Source organism: Sorex fumeus, unplaced genomic scaffold, assembly GCF_029834395.1.
Source record: "Sorex fumeus unplaced genomic scaffold, SorFum_2.1 ptg000019l, whole genome shotgun sequence".
NCBI classification, from domain to species: domain Eukaryota; kingdom Metazoa; phylum Chordata; class Mammalia; order Eulipotyphla; family Soricidae; genus Sorex; species Sorex fumeus.
The window spans coordinates 35,127,387-35,151,929 of NW_026606076.1; positions in this window are offsets into that span (position 1 = coordinate 35,127,387).

Here is a 24,543-nt window from a genome sequence, read left to right on the forward strand (position 1 = left end):
TGCAGAAAGTGGTTTTACAGGGATCAACTGCAATAGGTTCTAAATGTCTTACTCTTAGGGGGCTGGTGCAGTAGAATAGCCAGGAACGCATTTGTGTTTCTTGCCGTGACCAGAGTTATCCCCGCCACACCTTGAGCATCACTAGGTATGACTCCAACCCTCCCACTCCAGAATTTGTCTTGACACATGAGCATCCTTTGAACATCTTTTTGAGGTTGGAGTATATGTCCTGTCTTCCCCGCCCCATTTGCCATAAACTTGGAGATAGTCAGAGACTCTCCCCCTCTGTGTTTGTGTGTCTGAGATGCAGTTCCTCTCCTTGGGTCTATCTCACTACTTGGGGAGCAGATGAGGTGAGATTTGGGGCCACACCTGGAAGTGATTGAGGTCTGTGCCCTGCTCTGTGCTCAGGGGACTAGTGGACACTAGGTACCAGGGAAGGCCCTCTGGGCTTCCAATTGGCCGGCATCTGCTTCAGTCTGGTGTGCTCCTCCCTGCCCCTGTGTTCATAACTTCATTGAAAGTACTTAGATGTGAACATTCTTGAGTCCTTTCAACAAGTGGCTGTTAGGAGGAAAGGAAGGAGTTGGAGGCTCTGAGCAACATTATGGACTTTAAAATCTCATTTAGAATAAGTGTAATTTTTCTTTACCTTTTATTCTTTCATCTTGTTTGGGACACAGCAGTGATGCTCAGGTGTTAGTTCTGGCTTGGCACTCAGGAATCACTCCTGGCGGTGCTTGGGGGACCGGATTGGATTCTGGTGACCAAACAAATGCCCTGCCCTCTGTACTATCACTCTGTCTCCAAGTATAATTTTTCATTCGCTTTTTCTTTTATAAAATCACTCACCCGTAGGAGTGAAATCATAGTTGGAATACCTGGCCTGCCAACTCTGAGCACTTCTGGATGTGGTCCCAAAACAAAATAACAAACCCAGAGGATTGACCCTTGAGAACATATTACTAGATTTCACACCGCTGCTGTTGGCAGATATCTTCTTCTTGCCTTTATTTGGGCAGGGGGAGGATTGGATATGCGGGCTTTTGCCAAACCCATCAGTGCTCCGGAATCACTCCTTGGCAATTCAGGATGTCAAGTCGAGTCTTCTGAATTCATGACAAGTGCCCTGCCACTCACTGTCAGCTCTTTAAGGCCCCTGCAAACCTTTTAAATTGCAGCCTGTACTTTCTGGCTCAGGTTTGCACTGGGAGGCCCCAGGTGCCAGCAGCCCTGTCCTGACCGCTACCAGCTGGGCCTCATCCCTGCTCACTGTTTGTATCCTTTGCACAAGGTTCACATTATTTATATAGAATTTGAATTGATGTGATTAGAGATTGTCCAGGAGTGCAGGACCTGTACTTGAAAGCAGTCTTCCACCTTACAGTCTCCTGTACAACGCAGGATTCCCCAAGCACCACTCAGGTAAGCCCAAAGTTCTGCCACCTGTAGCCCCAAAACCCAAACCTGCATTCTACAAAACTGGCTGTTGCAGGAGGTTGATTTGTGAACAAATTATATATAATATATATATTATACCCACAACACACACATATATACATATACATATATGTATATATATATATATACATATATGTAATGTCATATCCTATGGTATCTGCCAAAATGTACCAAAAGGTACCTAGTGTGGTGTGGTGTCGGGGTATACAAGTCAGCCGTGTACAAGGCCAGTACCCTACCAGATTATAGTTGTGGCACCTAAATTTGTTGACTTACTTTTGACTTACCACACCCGATGGAGATTAGAGTTTTCCCCGGCTCTTTTTTCATTGATAATGCTAGGTTTGGGAACCCTGTGAGGTGATAGGGATTGAACCCTTTTAAGCAGTGTGCCAGACAAGCAAGTCATGGTCTGTGCTATCTCTGTGGTGATCATAAAAATGCTTTTATGTTAATTTGAGAAAGTCGTGTTCTTTTTTCTGATTAACTACATAATTCACTTTTTTGCTTTTTGGGTCATAACTGGTGATGCACAGGGGTTACTCCTGGCTAATGCATTCAGGAATTTCTCCTGTCGGTGATTGGTATCCATATGGGATGCTGGGAATCAAACGTGGGCTAGTGGCGTGCAAGGTAAACGCCCTACCTGCTGTGCTATCGCTCCAGCTCCCCACAATTCACTTGTTGTGTGTTTTTGTTTTCGGTTCACAGCCAGAAGTACTCTGGGCGTAGTCCTGACTGTGCACTCAGGAATCACTTCAGGGGCGCTTGGGGTACCTATGGGAAGTGGGGGTTGAACTAGATTGCCATGTTAACAGATGTTCCCAGACTCTCTGAGTGGCTCTCTCTCCCTGTCCGCATTTGGTGTTCTCAATCCACTTATCAACCCGAACAGCTGTTGCTTTGGACCGGCGAAACAAGAATGAGGGCCAAGCTGGTTGCTGAGTAGTTGCAATTTATTCAATCCCTTGTCTCTCCAGCTCTATCCAACCATCTCTCTGACTTGCTCTACAATGCTCTCCGTGACTCCTCTCCAATCTCCCCAGCCACTCTTACTCTCAGCTCTCAGCCTTCTCTCTAAGTCACAACCATCTCTAACTCTGTGTCTCTTCTTCTCTCAATCTCTTCAATCCCTCTGTCTTCGTGAAGCTGCTTTTTTTTTTTTACTTCTCTCAACATGCCCCCCAACCACGCCTCCACACAGGAAGTGTAATGAAAAATGTTTTTCCAGACTTCCCCATCACCTGCAGCCCACCAGGGCAAAGCACACCTTAAGATGTGTTTCTCCTCTCCTTAGACCAGTAAATGACTTAACATATTTAGCACAGTGGTTGGGCATTTGCCTTGCGCAAGGCCTGGCAAGCTACCCATGACATATTCAATATGCCAAACACAGTAACAGCAAGTCTCAAAATCGAGATGATACTGGGCCTGCTCGAGCAAATCGATGAACAACGGGAGGACAGTGACAGTGACAGTGACAGTTTTGCTTCCTAATATTTACCGTTCTGTATGGACACAGTACTAGACATTTTTAGGCTTGTGGGGTGACACTCCTGGGCACTTCTCACCACAAACTCAGACTACAGTGCTCAGGCCAGATCAATCACTCCTAATCCCATCAGGGTCCAAGTCTAGTTATTTCTATCTGATTAATGACAGAATTTGCCCATGAGCATGCCCTTAACTTATAGATAAGCATTATGGTACTTTGGCCAGGCACATTTCGATGCCAGGTTAGCTAGCTCACCACTTGCCCTGGGTCCATCCAGTCCATCTTTGGGATCCTGATTTTGGGGATCAAGGAAGTAAGGGCAACTGAGGCTTAAGTCAAGAGAGCAGATGTCCAGGAGGTAATATTATCTGGAGATAATCAACTCCCAAGCCACAGGCTTGTCTTTGTAACTGTCTTCCTATATGCATACAAAATGCAATTGCTCTGAAATCGCTAACCACACAGAGGACATTAAGGAAAAGAGAAAGACAATGTTTAAAGGAAAAGTCTGATAAGGAGACAAAGGTAATTGAAAGGTTAGGGGGGGGCAAACAACAAAGACAAGCTCCAGAGATCAGGAAGGAAAGACAAACCAATAATATCCTACAATACCTGGTGATGTTCAGGGGTTTCTCCTGGATCTGCACTCAGGTATTATTTCTGTTGGTGCTCCGGGAGACTCTCCAGGATACTGGGGGTTGAACCTAGGTCGGCCATGTGAAAGCAACACCCTACCCCGATCTATAGTTGCTCTGGTCTCAATTGGAGACAGTTTAGATGAACTTTACTGTACACAGAATGTCGTTTGAAGGGATGGAAGGGACACTGTGATAAAATCTTTTATAAGTGGGAATTCGGGTCAGCTCCCAAGCTCCCTACATCCCAGCAGGCCATTCCATTTACCTGTGATTACCCACAAGGTGGGTCACGGCCCTGGATTCCACCCATGTCACTTTACTAATATTAGAAGAAAAAAGCACAACATTTATGATTGGACAGAGCAAACTTCCATCCATTTCAGGGTGGATGGTGCTCAGGGGACCATTTGGAATTCTGGACATTGTACCTAGATTGACTTCATACAACCCACTGTACTAGCCTGATACTCAGTTTGAAATTATGTTTCTGAAACGGCCTCCTGGAGTTTTCCTTTTAGCTGAGAGTCCACTGTTTGTGTGTTGTCAAGGGTTAGAGCGTTGTCCAGAACGTGCTCTCAGATGTTCTTACCAGCCTTTGCTCCTATTCCATGTCTCCAACTCTCTGGGTTTCTACTAGGCCAGTTCCTCTCGTAATCCACAGGGCTGGCTTCGGAGTCACTGCTTTCACCCCATCTCGATTTATTACTTCCCCAAGAAACTCACTGTCCCATACCCCACCAGCTACATACCGGCAGAGCTTGATTTCTTTTGACATGAAAACTCTCATGGCATAGACTACTAATTGGAATCCTTCTCTGCTATTCTACAAGGAAGCAGCCAGCCCTGGTGGAATATCTCTTCCTGCACACTGTGATAAAGGTTCAAGTGAGCAATTTTTCCCCCATCCCCATGGGGATGCCGAGACAGGTGGGATGTCTTCTGAGGGTGATCAGATGATCACCCTTCCCATGTTCTCAGCACCATCCCCTTCCCTTAAAAGTCCTTCATGGACAGAATCCCCAGAAATGTAAGCACTAAGGACAAACTTGAGTCCAGTGTCACCCCGGTGGGACTATGTGAATATTCACACAGGAGAAAAACCGGTTATATGTAAGGATTGTGGGAAGGCCTTTATAGGATCCTAATATCTTATACACAGGAAATTTAATAGTGGAGAGTTTGTATGCATGTAATGAATGTGTCATGGCCTTTATCTGACTCTTACAACTTAGTATGCACAGAAAAATTCACACTGGAAAGAAACCATATGCATGTACGGAGTGGGAAGTCTTTGCTTATTCCACAAGCCTTAGTGCACAGAAAAACTCACAATGAAGAGATAACCTATACATGTGAGCAATGTAGGAAATCCTTTGCTTATTCCTGAAGTCTTAGTTTTCACAATTTCCATTTTGGAGAAAACCCTTATATTTGTAAGTTAGGTGAAAAGGCCTTTCATTTCTTTTCAGGTCTTTCGCGGCATTGAAAAGTTCTTACAGAAATGACACATTATTCGTGTCACTACTGTAGGAGGGGCATCACTTTCTATTAAAACTTTTTGGTCCACAAGAAAACACACTGCAGTGAATCCACATATTTGTAAGGAGTGTGAAAAGGCCTTTGCTTATTTCGCAAACCTTTTGAGGCACAGAAAGTTTCATACTGGAGATGAACCTTATGTTTGTAAAGACTTTGGCAAAGCCTTCACTTCCCCCCTAACTCCTTATTAAACTAGGAAAATTCATACTCGAAAAAAATCGTATGTATGGGTGTGAGAAGAACTTTACTCAATCCTCAAGCTTTGCTGAGTGTAGAAAAATTTATTCTGGATTGAGGCCTTTTATATGTAAGAACTGCAGGAAGATTTTCATGCAATTAGCATAGCTTTCTGAACAAGAAAATCCACAGTGGAGAGAAACCTCACAATTGTAAGGAATGTAGAAAGGTCTTCAGTTTGTCTTCAGCCCTCCCTGTGTTTGTGAAAAGTCATTTTGCAGTGAAACCTTTAATATGTCCGGAGTATGGGAAGGACTTTCCTGGATCCTTGGGACTTATTATGCATAGGAGAATTCACACTGGAGAAAAATTATATATATGTAAGAACATGGGAAGCCCATTATTCGCACCTGTGGCCTTTAAAGAGAATAACTGGAGAAAATCCTGTCGGGAAGGTATAGAGGAAGGCCATCATGTTCCCTCAAGCTTTAGTAAATATAAAAGTTATGCTGGATCAATCAGTTCCATAATAACAGTGACTGGGGTCAGAACAGGGACCTTGTGTAAAACAATTTTAGTTTCAACAAGTGGGTGGAGTATTGACACAAAAGTACAGTAAGGAAGGAAATAATCCTGGTACGTGTGACAGCTTCCTGTGATACTAGTACCATAAGTGAAAGGTACTTGCTGATTATCACCTGGACCAAGGTTATGATAACGTCCTGGTATGTGGACTTCCGAGAATGTTAACTGGTAAATAATTGTTCTTAGTAATAAACCAGGGTGGAAGGAATTATATAAGTTGTAAATAGGTACAAAAATTGCATTTTGATGGCTGCTGTCAAGACTCACCTTGGTTTTATTCTTTGCTGTGACTCTGGCTTGGCTCAGAGGCTCTGGTTTGTGGGGTTCATCAACCACGATGCTGCGGTGAACCCTTTTGACATTGAATAGACAGCCAAACCTCCATCCTTCAGGCTCTTCTGTGTTATGTTCTGGGAGCCACATCCCGCTGTGCTGTCCATAATTTGTGTCCAGGTCAGCCACATGCAAGGAAGCATTTCACGCGCTGTAGCATATCAGTGCTCATTGTATTCAGTTTTCCATTTGATTTACACAAACATTGAGGGTAAATGTTTTGAGACTTACACTTTGGAAGCAGTAAAATCCTAACAATCTATTATATACCAAAATGGTAAACACCATGTAGATCTGTTCAAAAGGCCAAGCCAGTCTACAAAGGGACCAGTGTGGTTTGTTGCCTGTTAGACCCATGTATGCCTCCATGCTGGGGGTTGTTCTGTATGCTGTGTTTTATGTACTTAATTATCTATTTTCACTTTGGGGGAAATCTAAAAGTTCTTACGGATTTCTCCTTGTGGCTCCAGGCCACTATTGGGCATGTCAGGGACTGATGTCAGGTTGACCGAATTCAAATCAAGTGTCCAAACTACTATACTACCCCTCAGGCCACTGTTGGTTTGAAATATTGTATCTGAAACTGTCTCCTGGGGTTTTTCTTGTAGACATGAGTCCATTGCTCTCATGTTGTTAAGGGGTAGAAGCCTTTCCTCCTGTTCTAGTGTCTCTCCGGTAGTCTGGGTTGTTACTAGATCAGTTCCTCTCTGCATCTCCAGGGCTGGCTTCAGAGTCACTATGCAATACAGGATCGGGAAACTTCTTTCTCCAGACGCCCACTTTGTGACTGAACCCTCTTGCTATCATTTCTCCACTCCTTAATGTGAGCCCATTCCACTTGCAGTACACTTTTCATTTTTTTTGGGGGGGAGGGGGTCCATACCGAGCGGTGCTCACGGATTTCTCCGGCTCTTCTGCACTCCTGGTCCTGCTTGGGGGACCATATAGAATGCAGATGATTGAACGTGGGTCAGCTGCGTGTAAGGCAAATGCCCTATCCACTGTGCTACCGCTCCAGCCAAGAAGCCTTACACATTTACCTGCATTTTCCTAGTTGTTTTTTGCGCTGCTGTTGTCTGGCCCTTTAAGGCGGCTTGCAGAAGCGGAAGTGACATCACAGCAGAGCATTTTGGTGTTTGCCTGCAATATGCTGGGTCATTGTCCATTTGTTATGCAGGTGAGGGGCGAAGTGGCTGTCCCGCGTGGAAGGGCTCTGTGAAGGCCGGGTTTGTGGCAGGGCACTAGCTGCCTCCAGGTCTCCGCACTGTGAGGGGTGGGGCCAGGTCAGCTTGGAGGCCGCTTTCAGGCTCCTTTTTCAACCATTTCCTGATATCCAGGTGGTTCCCGGGGCGCGGAGGGGTTTGGTGGGGGAGGCGAAGCTTTGGTGAGTGCAGTGGGGGCTGTGCCGGGGCGCAGGGGTCGCGGGTGTGAGTGCGTGGTTCTGGGGATCCCCTGCAGCTCCCCGTGGGGCAGTGGCGGGTGGGAGCGGGGCTGAGCGCGGGGTCTGCAGAGCGTTGGGGCTGGTCCGTCCTGACCCTCCCAGCACGGGACTGCACCGGGCCCTGTCCTGGACGCTTTGGCTCCGACCTAACTTCTGTAGATGCTGCAGATTCACTTAGAGGACCAGAGAGATAGCACAGCGGTTAGGGCATTTGCTTTGCATCTGGCCCACCCAAATTCAATCTCCAAGCTGGACCAGATCGGGTGCCTCAGCGCAGAGTCAGAAGTTTCTCGTCCATATGCCGGTGGTGCCTCCAAAACTATACAAGGCCTGTTTATTTTTGAGGGGTCGGGGTGGAGGGATGGTAGCTCCCCAATGGCAAATGACACTGCAGCCCTGGGTCACTATTAACTAGTGGCCTGGATGTCCAGAGCCATCCTGTGTGCGTGGATATAGGGGTGGTTGCGGTTTGCAAATGAAAATTTACTTTAGGGGTATTTTTGGTTTGTGGGGGCACATCTGTGGAAGCTCGGGGTTTATTTGAGGAGCAGCACTCTGCAATTTTTTTTTTCATCTTTAGCGGTCACGTGAGATGCCGAGTATCAATCTGGGTCAGCAAGGGAAGCGCCCCTCCCAGCTTGCTATCTCTGACTCCACATTGTTGTTTTTTCTAGCATGTAGAATTTCTCAAATTTCAAATCAAGTTGAAAATTGCACCCTGACTCTTCATCTCTCCCTGATCAGGGCAAAACGCGGCTGTTACACTGAGTACTGAGAGTTGTGTTCAAATAATGTCTGGGTATGTGCTGCGTGCATTTGATGGCCATGATTAGTCTCCCCACCCTGGCCGGTGAAGGGTGACAGAGGATCGAAGAAGGAAACAGGCCCAGGCTCTTGGTGATCTGCTGGATATTAACTTAACAATGTTTTAGGCTTCATCTGTGAATTGCCCCTTTTGCTCCTCCCAGAGAAGCGTATCATGTCCTTGTTAACATCCCTAATTTAGTTAAAGTTTATCTTTAACCTTTTCTTTGTATTTTACCTCTCATTGTCTCATTTCCCCAAGTCAGTCTTGATTACTTATAAGCCATAACTTTCTGGTAATTCTCAACTTCGTCCTCTCGGAGAGCCCGGCAAGCTACCGAGAGTATTCGATATGCCAGACACAGTAACAACAAAGTCTCCAATGGAGACTTTACTGGGCCCGCTCGAGCAAATCGACGATCAACGGGAGGACCTTTACCTTAACTTTACCTCAACTTCGTATCTGTACTGCTTTGTAGTTGAAGTGCTGTGTATTTGTACCTGCTTTTCTATTTCTCCTTTAGGTGTTTTATGTCTTTACTATACAACAATGTGTTTGGTTAAACACAGAAAGAGCATCAATGCTATGCTCCTAATATTTGGGAGTTGATTGACTCTGAAGTTATTTATTCCTGGGCATAATTGCTTGGTCATCATTACTTGACTCAGGCTTCAGTTACTGTAGTTCCAACACCCCAAAAGGGAGTTTCTGCTGTGGGACTTGGATGGACCCGGGGCAGGTGGCAAAACTACCCGGGTTCCAAAATGGAACATTCTAGAAAGCAGATATGCATTGTCTTGATGCAAACTGTTTCAACGTTAGAGACAGGAGCCCCATGGGGAAGGACAAGCTGAAATGGCCTGAGGACTGAGTCTAGGATTTACAGTAAAAGCCTTGCTTGCTCTCAGAGCCGAGAGAATTAAGTGTTAAAATCCTTATTTGCTCTCAAAGCCAAGAGAACTAAGTGTTGGGATCTTTGTCTCTTACTGTGTTTATCCAAACAACTGCAAGTATTGATAACTCATCCAACTAGATGAAAAGATAAAAGCAATGCAGATGTCCCTGGGAGACAGAGTGTCTCTTTGAGTGAATCTCTCCCTGAGAATTTCCTCTGCCAAATGTTTATCTGTGTAAATGAACAGTCAATCCTATGTCCTTAGCTCATGCCTCCTCAGACGTTCTATAATTATGGTAGCTGTTCTGCATTAAACAGGCCATTTTCACCATCAGAGTGTGGTTTTCTGTCTCCCTGTCTCTCTGTCTCTGTTGGGAATGGACCCCCATTTTACTCTGTGGACTGACTGCACCCGCACATTGTACTTTGTGGACTCACAGTGATCAGTTGCTCTTTCTTCCATTCTCCTGCGCACCTATACCAGTCTCCCACTGCTCTTTATCCCTCTCTTCACCCATCTCCCACAGGCTTTATTCCCCATCCCACAGAGTTAGGGGTAGCAACTACTCAATGCCGTAATAACAATTTTTAATGTTATTTTAATGTCAAAACAGGCCCCTTTGGTAAAGTTTGTTTTCTTTGTACCATGGGATGCTGTGCTACAAAAGTGCCGCCAGGAAGGAAATAATCCCTTAGTGTGTAACAAAGTTTTTGTGATGTCAGTCTATAAGGGAAAGTCTATGCCAGGGTTCTACAATTTAAACTTGATGTGGATGTTAACATGTGCTTTTTAGATTTTCTGGTGAAAGCCAGGAGGAATGTGAATTAAAAGGCAAAAAAAAATCCCCTTCGCTCGGGGCTGTCAATGCTCACCCCTGTCTTATTCTTTGTTGTGACTCTGTCTAGACTTTTTTTTGCTTTTTGGTTCACACCCAGTGGTGTTCAGGGGTTACTCCTGCCTCCACAATCAGTAATTACTCCTGGCTGTGCCTGTGGACCCTATGGGATGGCAGGGATTGAAACTGGCCTGGCTCCATGCAAGGAAAAAGTCCTCCCCCTGGACTATCGCTCAAGCCCCTGTGACTTGGTTTTGAGGCCCCTGGTTTGGGGGATTATGGAAGAGAAACAGCCACACCTTCGTTCTTCAGGGCCTCCTGATTCATGTTCTTTGGAGCCACACCCAGCTGAGTCCTAGTCCTCGCTCTCAGCTCAGTCATCCATACCTGGGGTACTCAGGATCATTATAGGGTACCGTGGTTGGAGTCCCGATGGGCTGTATGTGACCAGATCCTTCCCCCACGCCATCTCTGCCTCCCATGTGTTCAGATACTTATTAGTGTTGTGTAAGTACAAAGGATAAATGTTTCCGAAAGTGTTATCTTAGTTAAATGGCCCTGGCAAGGTTCTTTAATGGAGTGCCATGAAGACAGTTTGTTTTTAAATTTTAAACTTCGTTTTTCCCATCTTTCTGGAGTCATATCCTGAAATACTCAGAGATTACTCGTGGTGGTACTCCGGGAACCCTGTTAAACCTGGTGCAAGCAAATGGCCTGTCTATTGTACCTACTCTTTGGCCCCTATTGGAAACAGTTTAAATGAACATTCCTGTGTTTAGAAAGACAGGAAAGGATGGGATGGGCCCCTTGAGTCAAATGTCTGACAAATGCTGGGAATATGGGTCAGCTCCCCTCAACCCAGAAGGCTGTTCCATTTACCTATGATTACTTACAAGGTTGGTCACGTTCCTAGATCCCCCACCCCAAGTTCAATAATATTACAGAAAAAATTAAGTGTTGTATTTAGAATTAGCAAACTCCCCTCAATATAGTAGTCACCAGAATGATAAAAAGCATTCAGATCTGCTTAAAGGACAAAAACGGCTCCAAGGTGACCAGAATGGCTTGCTGCCCATTAGCCTCTAGTTTTAGGGTCGGAATATATGATTTTGGCGCAGCCTGCAGTGCTCAGGATCTACTCCTGGCTTTGCACTCCTGGCTTTTCGATGGTGTTCATGGGACCATTTGGGATTCTGAGGGTTGAACCCAAATTGACCAAATGCAAGGCATGCGCCCAAGCCACTGTACTAACCTCTTGCCCCATGGTCTGGATTTAAAATTGTGCTTCTGATTCTTTCCTTGTAGGTAAGAGTGCCCTGGTTCGGTGTTTTCAAGGTGTAGTACATTGACCATACACTGCTCTCTGATGTTCTTACCAGCCTCTGCTCCTGCTCCAGTGTCTGTCCAGCTCTTTGGGCTGCTGCTAGGCCAGTTACTCTGCATCTCCAGGGCTGGCTTGCAGTCACTGCTTTCAACCCATCTTGATTATTTCCCAAAGAAACTCAGCACCCGGTGAATTGTACCAACCTTCCTGTTTTACCTTGAATCACCCCAGCTGCGTTTTTCCTGATGGACTGTGTGTGAGAGCATTGGGTCATTGTTTGACTGACCAGTACAGGATCAGGGGTCTTCTTATCCCCACTTACCCCCACTGTGTGACCCACCACTCTCCACAGCCACCTCTCTACACCTTTATCCCGTCCATCCCCTTTGAAGCACAGATTCACCTGGGTGGGCAAAAAGGGGCTCTGCATCTGGATCAGGGCCCTTTTTAAGGCTCAGGTTCTGGCAGCAGTGGAAGTGGCGTCCCAGGCCAGGGACCTTCGGATATTTTTTCTCTTCCCATTGTGGTTGCCTGATCAGGCCGCCATTGGTCTGGTGGTAGAGGAGGAATGGCGGCCCTTCATGGAAGGGGGATTGTGAAGACCTATTTTTTGTCAGGACGCCAGTGGCGGTTGGTGAGCTCCCAGTGCCTTCCGTTCTCCGTTCTCCACCCTGTAAGCATCCGGCCGCTCCAGCTTGGGGGGCGGGCCCTTTTGTGCTTGTTTTACTTTCATTTCTGATATCAGCCATTTCCTTAGGCATGAAGGATGCTTTAGGGGAACCCAGAGGCTTTAGGGGGTCCAGGGGTTGCGGTGTGTGTGGATGATCATGGGGTCCCCTTTGGCCACCATCACCTCCAGCTCCATGAATGGTCAGCAGCAGGTGGGTGTGGGGCTGAGCGCAGGGCCTGAGCTCGGGGCCTGCGGGACATGCAGAGGGCAGGGCTTGGCTGTCCCGACCCTCACAACATGGGACTTTGCTCTGTCCTGTTCCAGAGCATTTGGCCCTGGCATCACTCACTCGTGTAGAACCTTCAGATTCACTTCAAACGGCAGGGCCCCAGTACCCCCCACCCCCCGTTGTTGTCTGTCCTTTGACTGCGTTTTACTAAGGCATGCGGGTCATGGGGCTGAGATCTCCAAGCCTGCTCAGGATCGGGGCTGAGCATCCTCCACCCAGATCCTCCAAATTCCAGTAGGCAGTGGTCACACCCACCAACTGGCCCCCTGTTGCCGTGTAATCCCATCAACGGCCAAGACCCAGAGAGTATAAAACCCAGCTCTCGAAAGAGAACAGCTCAGAGTCTCCTGCCCCCGCGCCTGGCTGTCCTCGCCAGGGCCCCTTAGAGGGGAATGGGTTGAGTTTCCCTCCCCACCCCAACCAGGGCTCTGGCAGCCGAAGACCTCCAGATCCAGCCACCACCATGCTGAGACAACTCTCCACACTCATGAAGGTACCGGCAGAGGAACAAAGGCATGCGGGTCCCAGGGCTGAGATCTCTGAGCTTGCTCGGATCGGGGCTGAGCATCCTCCAACCAGATCCTCCAAATTCCAGTAGGCAGGGGTCACAACCATCAACTGGCCCACTGGCGCCATGTAATCCCATCACCGGCCAAGACCCAGAGACTATATTATTTATCATGGTCACGGTCCTCCCGTTGTTCATCGATTTGCTCGAGCGGGCCCAGTAACATCTCCTTCATGAGACTTGTTGTTACTGTGTTTGGCATATCAAGTATGTCACGGGTAGCTTGCCAGGCTCTGCCGTGCAGGCGAGATACTTTTGGTAGCTTGCCAGGCTCTCTGAGAGGGGCGGAGGAATCGAACCCGGGTTGGCCATGTTGGCTGTGTGCAAGGCAAATGCCTTACCCACTGTGCTATCGCTCCAGCCCTATATTATTTATAATTATAAAAAATGTTTTCATGTTGTAAAATATGGAATATCTTTCCTATCTTTTACTCATAAGACATCTTTTTTGCTTTGGTTTTGAAAATAAAGTATTTTCCCATTCAAAAAAAATAAAGGTAATGCAAGAGAAATGTCCCTGCTGTCCTGTCTCTTTGGCCTCTACTGGAAACAGTTTAAATGAATTTTACTGTGAGTAGAAAGACGTTTGAAAGGATGGAAGTGGCTCCTTGATTCAAATGTCTGACACATGTTGGGAATATGGGTCATTTCCCCACATCCCAGCACTCCCCAGGCTCCCCACATCCCAGCTGGCCCTTCCATTTTCCTGTGATTACTCACAAGGTTGGTCAGGCTCCTGGATCCCACCTGTCAGTTCAATAATAATATTAGAGAAATAAAATAAGCATTCTATTTGGAATTAGCAAAGTTCCATCAATCTCATAGTCACTCCAATGATAAAAAGGATTCAGATCTGTTTAAAGGCCATAAAAGGCTCCAAAGTGACCGGAATGGTTTGCTGCCTATTATCCTCTATTCTTAGGGTCGGAATATACTCTAGGTTTTTATGTGTACATACATGTACATAGATATAAATTTGATATATATGTAATTTATGGGCTGGAGCAATAGCACAGCGGGTAGGGCGTTTGCCTGGCACGCAGCCAACATGGCCGACCCGAGTTCAATTCCTCCGCCCCTCTCGGAGAGCCCAGTAAGCTGCCCAGAGTATCTCGCCCTCACGGAGAGCCTGGCAAGATTCCCGTGATGTATTCGATATGCCAAACACAGGAATAACAATTCTCATGATAGAGACGTTACTGGGCCTGCTCGAGCAAATTGATGAACAACAGGAGGACAATGATCCGTGATGTAATTTATATGATATACATTATGTATAAAACAAATACTCCATATATTATATATATGTCAAAAAAACTGTCCTCCCGTTGTTCATCTATCTTGCTCGAGCAGGCCCAGTAATGTCTCCATTTTGAGACTTCTTGTTACTGTGTTTGGCATATTGAATATGCCACGGGTAGCTTGCCAGGCTTTGCTGTGCAGGCGAGATACTCTCGGTAGCTTGCCTACCTCTCCAAGAGGGGCAGTGAAATCGAATTCGGGTACGCTATGTTAGCCACTTGCAAGGCAAAAGCCCTACCCACTGTGCTATCGCTCCATATATATATATATATATATATATATATATATCGCTCCATATATATATATATATATATATATATATATACATATTTGTTGGTGGTACACACCTGGCAGTGCACAGAGCTTACTCCTTGATTTTCACTTTGATGGTGCTCAGGGAACCATTTGGAATTTTGAGGATTGAACCCAGATTGACCACATACAAGGCAAGCATCCACCCCACTGTAATATCCCTCTTGTCCATACTCTGGATTTGAAATTGTGTTTCTGAAACTGCCTCCTGTAGTTTTTCTTGTAGGCAAGAGTCTACTGGTCAGGCGTTTTCAAGAGGTAGCATGTTGGCCGGACAGTGTTCTCTTATGGTATTACCAGGCTCTTCCCCTCTCCAGTGTCTGTCCAGCTCTCTGGGTTGGTACTAGGCCAGTTCCTCTCTGCATCTCTGGGCTGGCTTCAGAGTCATTGCTTTCGCCCCATCTTGATTACTTACTCACGAAACTCAATGTCAGATGCCTTGTACCAACCTGCCTGTTTGACCTTGAATCAACCCACATTTTTTTTTTCCTGTTGGACTGTTTGTGAGAGCATTACTTTAATGGTTGACTGACCAGTACAGGATCAGGGTTCTTGTCCTAACCTCAGCCCCCCACTGTGTGACCCACCACTCCAGCAGCTGCCTCTCCACTACTTTATCCAGTCTAGTCCCCTTAAAGCACCAATTTACCTAGATAGGGGCAGAGGGTCTCTCTGCATCTGGACCATGACCCTTTAAGTATCCTGTCGGATGCGGAAGTGATGTCACAGAACTGGTACTTTCAGCATCCTTTCTATTCTAGTTGTGGTTGCCTGGCTCAGGCCGCCACAGTTCTCGTGGGTAGAGGAGGAATTGGCGACTCTTTATACAGGGGGACTGTGGAGACCAAATTTGTGGCAGGATACTAGTGGCCTCCCAGTAGCCTGCACTGTGAGTGGCAGAGCTGGGCCAGCCTGGGGGCGCTTTCACCTTTGTTTTTCACGCGTTCCTGATATCCAGGCGGTTCCTGAGGTGTGGCAAAGGCTTTAGGGGGACCCAGAGGCTTTGGGCAGTGGAGTGGGGCCTGTGCCAGGGTGCAGGGTTCACACGTGTGAGCAAGTGATCGTGGGAGGGTCCCTTTAGCCAGGATCGCCTCCAGCTCTGGGAAGGCTCAGAGGTGGATGGGTGCTGGGCTGAGGGACCTACTCAAGGCAGGGCTTAGCTCTCTCAAACCTGCCTGCATTGGACTGAGCTTGGCTGTTTCCAGAGCCTTTGGCCCTGGCATCACTAGTGTAGAACCTTCAGATTCACTTCAAAGGGCAGGGCCCCAGCCCCCTTGCAGCAGGAAACCCAATTCTCCTCTGTGCTTTGATTGGCTGTTGTGATGGGAAAAGGTCACCCAGTGGCTCATTCCCTGTGGGTGGGTAAGGTTTGCAAGTGAAATTTTTTATTTTCTTTTTTCTTTCTTTTCTTTCTTTTTATTTATTTATTTATTTTTGGGTCACACCCGGCGATGCACAGGCGTTACTCCTGGCTCTGCACTCAAGAATTACTCATGGTGATGCTCAGGGGACCAGGTGGGATGCTGGGAATTAAATCTGGGTCGGCCGCATGCAAGGCCAATGCTGTGCCGGCTCTGCTATTGCTCCAGCCCCTCCATTATTTTTTTGGTTTGGCTTGTGTACCATATCTGGAGATGCTCAGGGTTTACTTTTGGCTCTGCAGTTGGGAATTCCTGTTGATGGTACTTGGGAATCATATGGGATGCCAGGAACTGATTTGGGTTGGCAACGTGCAAGACAAATTCCCTTACCCACTTTGCTATCTCTCGTCCCAACTTTGATGTCTTTTTTTTTAGGTCAAGAATTTCTGCTTCCTAAGGGTCAGTTGCAAAGCACTATGAGCACTGTTTCGTGTGACATTGTCCCAGTATATAAACATAAACAAAAAAAACCCCTAATCCTTAATTATCCTGACATTGATTCAATTAGGTTAGATGATTTCAGTGGCCCCTGCATTCTCAGCTTTGTGGCGACGCAGCCTTGCCTTCATACATGCATCCCGAGGTCTGTACTGAGCTACAACTGAACCCAGACTTGAAACTGGTGCTTCCTTTTTCTGTATAGAAATTATTTCCACTTAATGTGTTCTTCATTGAGTTGAGAAAAAATTGGGCAGACGTTAATGATAACACTGGACCATTCTTTGCTCTGATCCTGGCATGGCCCAAAAACCCTGTTTTCTGGGGGTTTTGGCAGAAACCAACCACAATGCTGCAGGGAATTGTCTTCAATCAAAAGTCAGCCAAACCTTCATTATTCAGGCCTTTCTGTGTTCTATTGTATGGAGCTGTGATCAAGCCGTACACCTGGCTCTCAGCTCAGAGCTACATACCTGGGAGAATTCTCATATGTTGTGGAGCACTGAGGTTGGAATACAGGTCGACATATCTGATAAGCATCTTTTCCACTCTTGCATCTTTGCATATCTCGTATTCTGGGATTTTTGTTTTTTGAAGACTCAACTCAGTATTGAGAATGTGTATTTCCAAAAACTATCATCTTAAGAAAATGTTCCTGGAAATCTTCTTTCATAGGATGGATGGGAGACAGTTTAATTACATTTTATTGTGCATAGAAGAACTTGTGCCAGTTTTTTGAAAGGGTGAAAGGGGTCCCTGGAGTGAAATGTTTTACAAATGGTCGGGCCATGGGAGAGACCTCAAGCTTTCCCCCATCTCAGCAGGCAATTCCATTCAGCTCTGCTTACTGACAGTACAGGGTGTTCTTATTCCTGGATCACACTCCTTTCTCATTTCAGTACTATTAGAGATAAGGAAACCAGAAACATTTACTTTTGCTTTTTTTTGGGGGGGAGGGGGTCACACCTGGCGATGCACAGGGTTTACTCCTGGCTCTGCACTCAGGAATTACCCCTAGCGGTGCTCAGGAGACCATATAGGATGCTGGGAATGAAACCCGGTTTGTCCGCGTGCAGGGCAAACGCACTACCCGCTGTGCTATCACTCCAGCTACAGAAACATTTACTTTTGGAAGCACTAAAATCCCAACAATCTAGTTGCCACTCGAATGCTAAAAGCCACTTAGATAGCAAGGCTATAAAATGATCGGTAAGATTTGCTAACTCTGAACTCTGTGTGTACCTCCATTCTGGGTTGGTCCTTATGCTAGGTTTTATTTTATTTTTAGATAATTTTTATTTGGGGGCCACACCTGGCACTTCTTAGGGGTTACTCTTTGTCAACATTTGGCATGCCAGGGATGGAGATCAAGTTGACCAAGTCCAGTGCAATGTACTGTTCCCACCTGATCCATACTTTGCATTTGAAAATGTGTGTTTCTGAAGCCTCCCCATGGAACATTCTTTGTAGGTAGGTGTCCAGTGCTTGCGTGTTGTCAGAGGGTAGAGCATTGAATCTATCGTGTTTTAGATACTCTTAGCAGCCTTTTTCTTCTGTTCCAGTTTCTCTCCAACTCTCTAGTGGCTGCTCACAGGGTTGTTCTGTTCCTCTCCTGGGCTGGCTTCAGAGTCACTGTTATTACTGCCATCTGCATTATTACTTCTCTGAGAAACTCACTGTCCCCACCTGCTACCTACGTGGCAGTTAGTGAAACAACATGCTTCATTTTTCTTAATGGACACGTGTATGAGTACATTGGGTCGATGTTTGACTGACCCATGCAGGATCAGGCCACTACTTACTCCCCAGGGTCCCATGGTGTGACTGGCCTCCCCAGCAGTTGGCTCCCCCTCCTTTTTTTGAGCCCTGCCCCTTGCAGCACAGGATCCCCTGGGTGTCCCGAAAGGATCTCTCTACACCTGGAGCCTGGCCCTTTAAGGCTGTAGGTGGAAATGGGAGTGACGGAGTGACGTCAAAGAGAGGGTCTTAGGGGTACCTATTTTGTTGCTAACAGAGATAGTTCAGTCGTTCCCACTATTACAAGTGGGTGAAGGACGGCCTGGAACTGGCTGGAAGTGGTTCTTGAAGACCGATTTTGGGGCAGGACGTGGGCGACTCTCCGGCTCTGCACTGTGAGCGACACGCTAGCATGGGGGATGCTTTCGCCATGTTTCTCACTTGTTCCCCGACATCCATGTGTTCCTGAGGTGTGGCGGAGGCTTTAGGGGGACGCGGAGCTTTGGGGGTGTGGAGGGGGCTGTACTGGGGCGCAATGTTGCGGGTGTGAGCATGTGGTCCCGGGGGCGGGGGAGAGCTGAAGCCACGATGGCCTCTAGCTCCATGATGGGGCAGTGGCGGGTGGGCGGGTTGGGGGAGGGCTGAGCTTGGGGCTGAGCACGGGAGTGCTGGACCTGCACAGGGCGGGGGGCTTGGCTGTCCCAACCCTCCCAGCAGTCCCATGTTGAAGTTTTGGCCCTAATCTCATAGCTGTAGAACCTCCAGATTTGAAGGGCAGAGCTGCAGCCCCCCTCACCCCCCCACCTCCAGGGCAAGGGTCCCCTTGCTGTTCATCATTTTCCATGCCGCCGTGTTGGTCCGTGACATTCAGGGGCAGTGAACCTGCAGGTGGCTGCGGTTTGCCAGTGAACATGTTCTCTTGGGGCTAATTTTTGTTTGGGGGTTCTTTGGGGGTGGTTGGGGGAGGGGGCATCCCCAGAGAGGCTCAGGGCTTCCTCTGGCTCTCGGCTCAGGTATGATTCCTGCTGGTGTTGCTGCGGGACATAGGTACGTGGAGAATTAACCAGGTCAGGGCAAGTGCCCTACAACCTTCATTGTCTGACCAACCACAATATTTTTTTTTTCCAGATCACGAGTTTCATCTCCCTCATGTCAAGTTGCAAAGCACCCTCCACTCTTCATCTCTTCCTGAGTGGGTGACACGTTGCTATTGGGATAAATACTGAGGGTAAAGATTTTGTTGTTGTTTTTTATTTTTTTTCCTTTTTTTGAAGGAAGATACTTGTTTATTTGTGTGTGTGTGTGTGTGTGTGTGTGTGTGTGTGTGAGGGACTTTGTACAGGACTCCTGGTATTTTTGGAAGAAATTTATGTAGGAAGGGGCGGAGCAAAAGTACAGCAAATACTTGCCTTGCACACAGTCAACATGGGTTCGGTCCCCTGCATACTAGTGATCCCCAAAGCTTCCAGAAGTGAAACCCTGAGTGCAGAGTTAGGAATACGCCCTGAGCAATGCTTCTTCTGATTCAAAGAAACACACACACACACACACGTACACACTTGTACACACAGGAAACGTGTGATTGCAAGAAAAGAGAATAATAAGGATTCTGAGAAACTATGGAAATGCCAGAAAACAGAGTTTTCAGAACTCACTCTTTTACTATTTAAATGTTCCTCACTAGTTTGTCTTTGCACATGATTTTTTATTTGTTTGCTTTGCTTCCTTAAGAGTTGTCCTGTTGTTGCTGTAGTTTTGACGACTCCCTGTAGTGCTCTGCCCTTACTTCTGACTCAGCTCAGGGATCACTGCAGCCAGAGCCCAGTGTGGCCAAGTATTGTACTTGGGTCAGCTGAGTGTAAGACCATTCCGCCCCCAAAATAGAATATTTACAGTGTAAGTAGTCATGAGAAGTTCCAAATGTCAGGCACAGTTCATATTATGGTCCTTAGTAAATAAATGACTTGGTTATTTAGATTTATTTTCTATAAACCTGGGTGATTGCACCATTTTCAAATATATTCCTGCACAACAGGAGCGAGCAGAGGATGAGACTCACACAGATGTGCTGATTTGGAATTAGAGTAAATCAGGACTCAGATGGGCCCAGGTCCAGCATGACAGAGCACGGCTGTGCCTCAGGCTCATCTGGACCCAGAAGTGATCTTGTTCTCCTGGACAGAGTGCACAAGTGCATGTCCTTGTCCACCCTGCAAGAGAGTGGCTGAAGGTTTGTCCAACCTAAGGCCCAGTCTTTCCCCATGGCAGAGCCACATTTCAGGCTGTACTTCCCAGGGGCAGTACTGCTGCCTGCCTGCAGGGGGTGCTGGTACTCAGGAACTCCTGAGGCCCCTGGCTGGGCCTCTTGAGAATTTTCTGTTCTCCATGGAGGAATCTGCATATCATAGAAGGCTGCCATTTCCACTGCTTTCACCCCATCTTGATGACTTCCTCACGCAACTCATTGTCAGGTGCCTTGTATCAACCGGCCTGTTTGACCTTGAATCAACCCACATGTGTTTTTCCTGATGGACTGTGTGTGAGAGCATTTTTTTTTTTTTGCTTTTTTTGGGTCACACCCGGCGATGCACAGGAGTTACTCCTGGCTCTGCACTCAGGAATTACCCCTGGCAGTGCTCAGGCGACCATATGGGATGCTGGAAATAGAACCCAGGTTGGCCTCATGCTAGGCAAATGCCCTACCCGCTGTGCTATTGTTCCAGCCCTGAAAGCATTTTTTCAATGTTAGACTAAACAGTACAGGATCAGGGGTCTTCCCCTACCCGCAGGCCCCCACTGTGTGAGCAAACACTCTAGCAGCTGCCTCTCCACTCCTTTATCCAGTCCATTCCCCTTGCAGCGCGGATTCACCCTGGTGGGCACAGAGGGTCTCTGCATCTGGACCATGACCCTTTAAGGCTCCTGGTGGAAGCAGAAATGATGTCATAGACGGGCCCGTCAGAAATCCTTTCTGTTCTAGTTATGGTTGCCTGGCTCTGGCCACCATTGGTCTCATGGGTAGAGGAGGAACTGGCGCCTGGCATGAAAGGGAAACTGTGAGGCCGATTTTGTGGCAGAACGCAAGTGGCCTCAGGTGAGTGTCCCACGTCTTGGCACTGTTAGTGGTGGGGCTGTGCCAGCTTGGAGTGCTGTTTTGCGCTTGTTTTCCACTTTTCGGGATTTCCAGGCAGTTCCTGAGGTGAGGTAAGGCGAAAGCTTTCAGGGGACCTAGAGGCTTTGGGCAGTGCAGCAGGGGCTGTGCCAGGCACAGGGTTTGCAGGTGTGAACAAGTGATCCTGGGGGGTTCCCGTGGCCAGGATCTCCTCCAGCTCCTGGAAGGGTCAGAGGCCGGTGGGCCTGGGGCTGCGCGACCTGCAGAGTATGGGGCTTAGCCCTCCCAAACCTGCCAGCACCGGACTGTGTTTGGTCCTGTCCGGAGCCTTTGGCCCTGGCATCCTTAGTGTGGTAACTTCAGATTTACTTAGAAGGGAAAGGCCCCAGCCCCACTGCAGCAGGAGACCCAGTTGTACTCTGTCCTTTGATTGACTACCCTGATGGGGCGGGGCCACCCAGTGTCTCTGTCCTTGCAGGTGGGTGGGGTTTGCAAATGAAACTTTTTCATTATTATCATTTTGGTTTGGCTCTTGTACAACATCTGGTGGTGGTCAGGGTTCACTTTTGGCTCTGCAGTTGGGCTCTGCAGTCGGGAATCCCTGCTAGTGGTACTCGGAGACCATGAAGGGATGCTGGGAATTGATCTCGGTTGATCTGCATGCAAGGCAAGTTCCCTACCCACTTAATGTGTCTAATCCCAGTTTTTTAATTTATTTTCTCTAGGTCAAGAATTTCTCCATCCTAAGGTCCAGTTGCAAAGCACCCCACACATGTAATCTCTCCCTGACCAGATGACCCCAAGCTGTTGTGATGACTGGGGGTAAAGTTTTGTTTTCCTTTTTTAAGAGAAATAGTTGATTTCCAGGGGCGGGGTGTTGTTGGGGAAGCTTTGTTCAGGGTCACTCCTGATGCGGTGGAAATAATTAACTTAGAAAGGGCCAAAGAAATAGTACAGCAAATAGGGTACTTTCCTTTCAAGCAGCCAACCCAGGTCTTTCTATGTCCAGTAATCCATATAGTCCCTGAGCCCCACTAGGACTGAACCCAGATGCCAGAGCTGCAATAATCCCTGAGCACTGCCAGTTGTTGTCTAAAATTGAAACATGTGTATGCACACACACACATACACACAAAGAGGATCTGAGAACAATGAGAGGAGTAGTATTCACGAGAAAACATGAATTTCTGCAGCATAGAAAACAGATCTACTTAAGGATCTACTTTAAATGTTTCACTCTAGAATTTGTCTTTACCCTAAGTGTTTTAGGCTTGATCAGTAAAGTTCCACTTTTCCTCCCCCCAGAGAAGGTTACAGTGCTCTAATGAGCACTCCTAATCTATCCTTAAATCACAAAGTCAAACCTTCTGGTGATTCTGGACTTTGTATCTGTAGTCATTTATTTGCATTTCTCTTTCTGCTATAACCTATACAGTGCAATGTTCTTTGCTTCAAAACAGAAAAACCGTTTATGCTAAGCTCTTAATATTTGTGAGTTAATTGACTCTAAATTATATTTACTCCTGGCCATCCGTCATAATTACTTGACTCAAGCTTCAGTTGCCGTAGTCTCTAGCCCCAGAAAGCTGGATCCCAGCCAGCTTTTAACCTTAGCTCCTGGACCCCAGAGAAGTATGTTTTGGAATGTTTCTCTACTGTGTGTATTGATAACTTCAGATATTAATAAGAAGTAAACTTAATTGTTTAATATGTACGAGCAGGGAAAGAGAAATACAACACAGATGCTTATAGTCCCTGAGCGAATTTCTCAGGATAGTCTTCGGCAGAACGTCTCCTTGAGTTGATTCCCCGCAAAGAATAGTCTCTGCTGAAACACTTGACCTCTGTAAATGGTAAATGACAATACATGCATTTCTGTACCTCAGAACCCCTCAGATGTTCTGTAAGTATGCTATTCGGTTCTGAATTAAAGGTTGACTATGTGCTATCCATTGGCCATCAGTTGTTGTGGTCCCTGTGTCTGTATTTCTTTGGAGAGACAGAACACTGAACGTGTTACCATGTGACCTACCAACTATTCTTTATACCTGGCGACCTGGTGTGTGTGCCTCAGAATTCACACTTGGGTATTTTTTGTTGTTGTTCTCTTGTTTCATTAGAGTTATCTTTTGAAGTTGCAATATTTTTGGTAAACACCCTTTATTGTGTGTGGCTTATTCCTGCCTCTGAACTCAGGGATCATTTCCTACAAGGATCAGAGGCCCATATATATTCTAGTATATTGAACCTGGGTCAGCCAATTGCAAGGTGAATGTCTTATCCACTGAATTACCACTCCAGACCCCAAGATATAATATTCATGGTTTCAAAGTAGACTCACTCTAGAAATTCCAGTTGTTAGACACACATAGCATCATGGTTCATAGTAAACACCCTGGTTATTTGGATAGTTTTGGGATACAACACACTTTACATGGTTTTCAGAGTGATTCTTGCAAAATAGGAGCAAGTGCTGGATGAGGCTCATGTGCTGATTGGGGATTACAGTAAATCAAGACCAGGATGTGTCCAGGTCCAGAGGGTCAGAGCTGGGACTGCCTGGGGCATACCTGAGCCCAGAAGTGACCTTGCTTCCTGGAAGAGAGTGCCCAGACCCGTGTCCCATCCACTATGCAAGAGGGTAGCTGAAGGTTTGTCCACTCTGTGTCCCTGTAGCTGGCTTCATGGCAGAGCCAATAATGGTGCTGTGGTCACTGGGGCCTGCAGGGGCTGCGGCTGTGCTGGAGCTCCTGGCCTCAGAGTTAGTCTCTGGCTGTAGGGACCATCCTGTGTGGTTCCCAGGGTAGAGTCCCGGGGCTCAGGCAGTGCTGCGTTTTCCTCCCCTGTAGGCCTCAACCGCTCCTGTCCTGACAGCAGCTGGGTCACAGCCCATTTCTCTGTCCCTCGGGAGACAGGAACATCTATCAGTGTCTCCCTGTGGATGGTTCTGTGAGCCAGTGTTCAAACATCCGGCTGGAGACTACCTTTCTGGCTCCAATGCAGGGACTTCTGGTCATGTCGGGGCCGGGGCTGGTTGTGCTCCTCTCTGGTGCCCACGGCTCAGGTCCTTGCACGGAGCCTCCTGTTGGTCCATAGGAAAAACAGGCAGGAGATGGGGAGATGGCCTCTGCTACACCATCTTCAGTCAGGAGAGTGACAAGATGA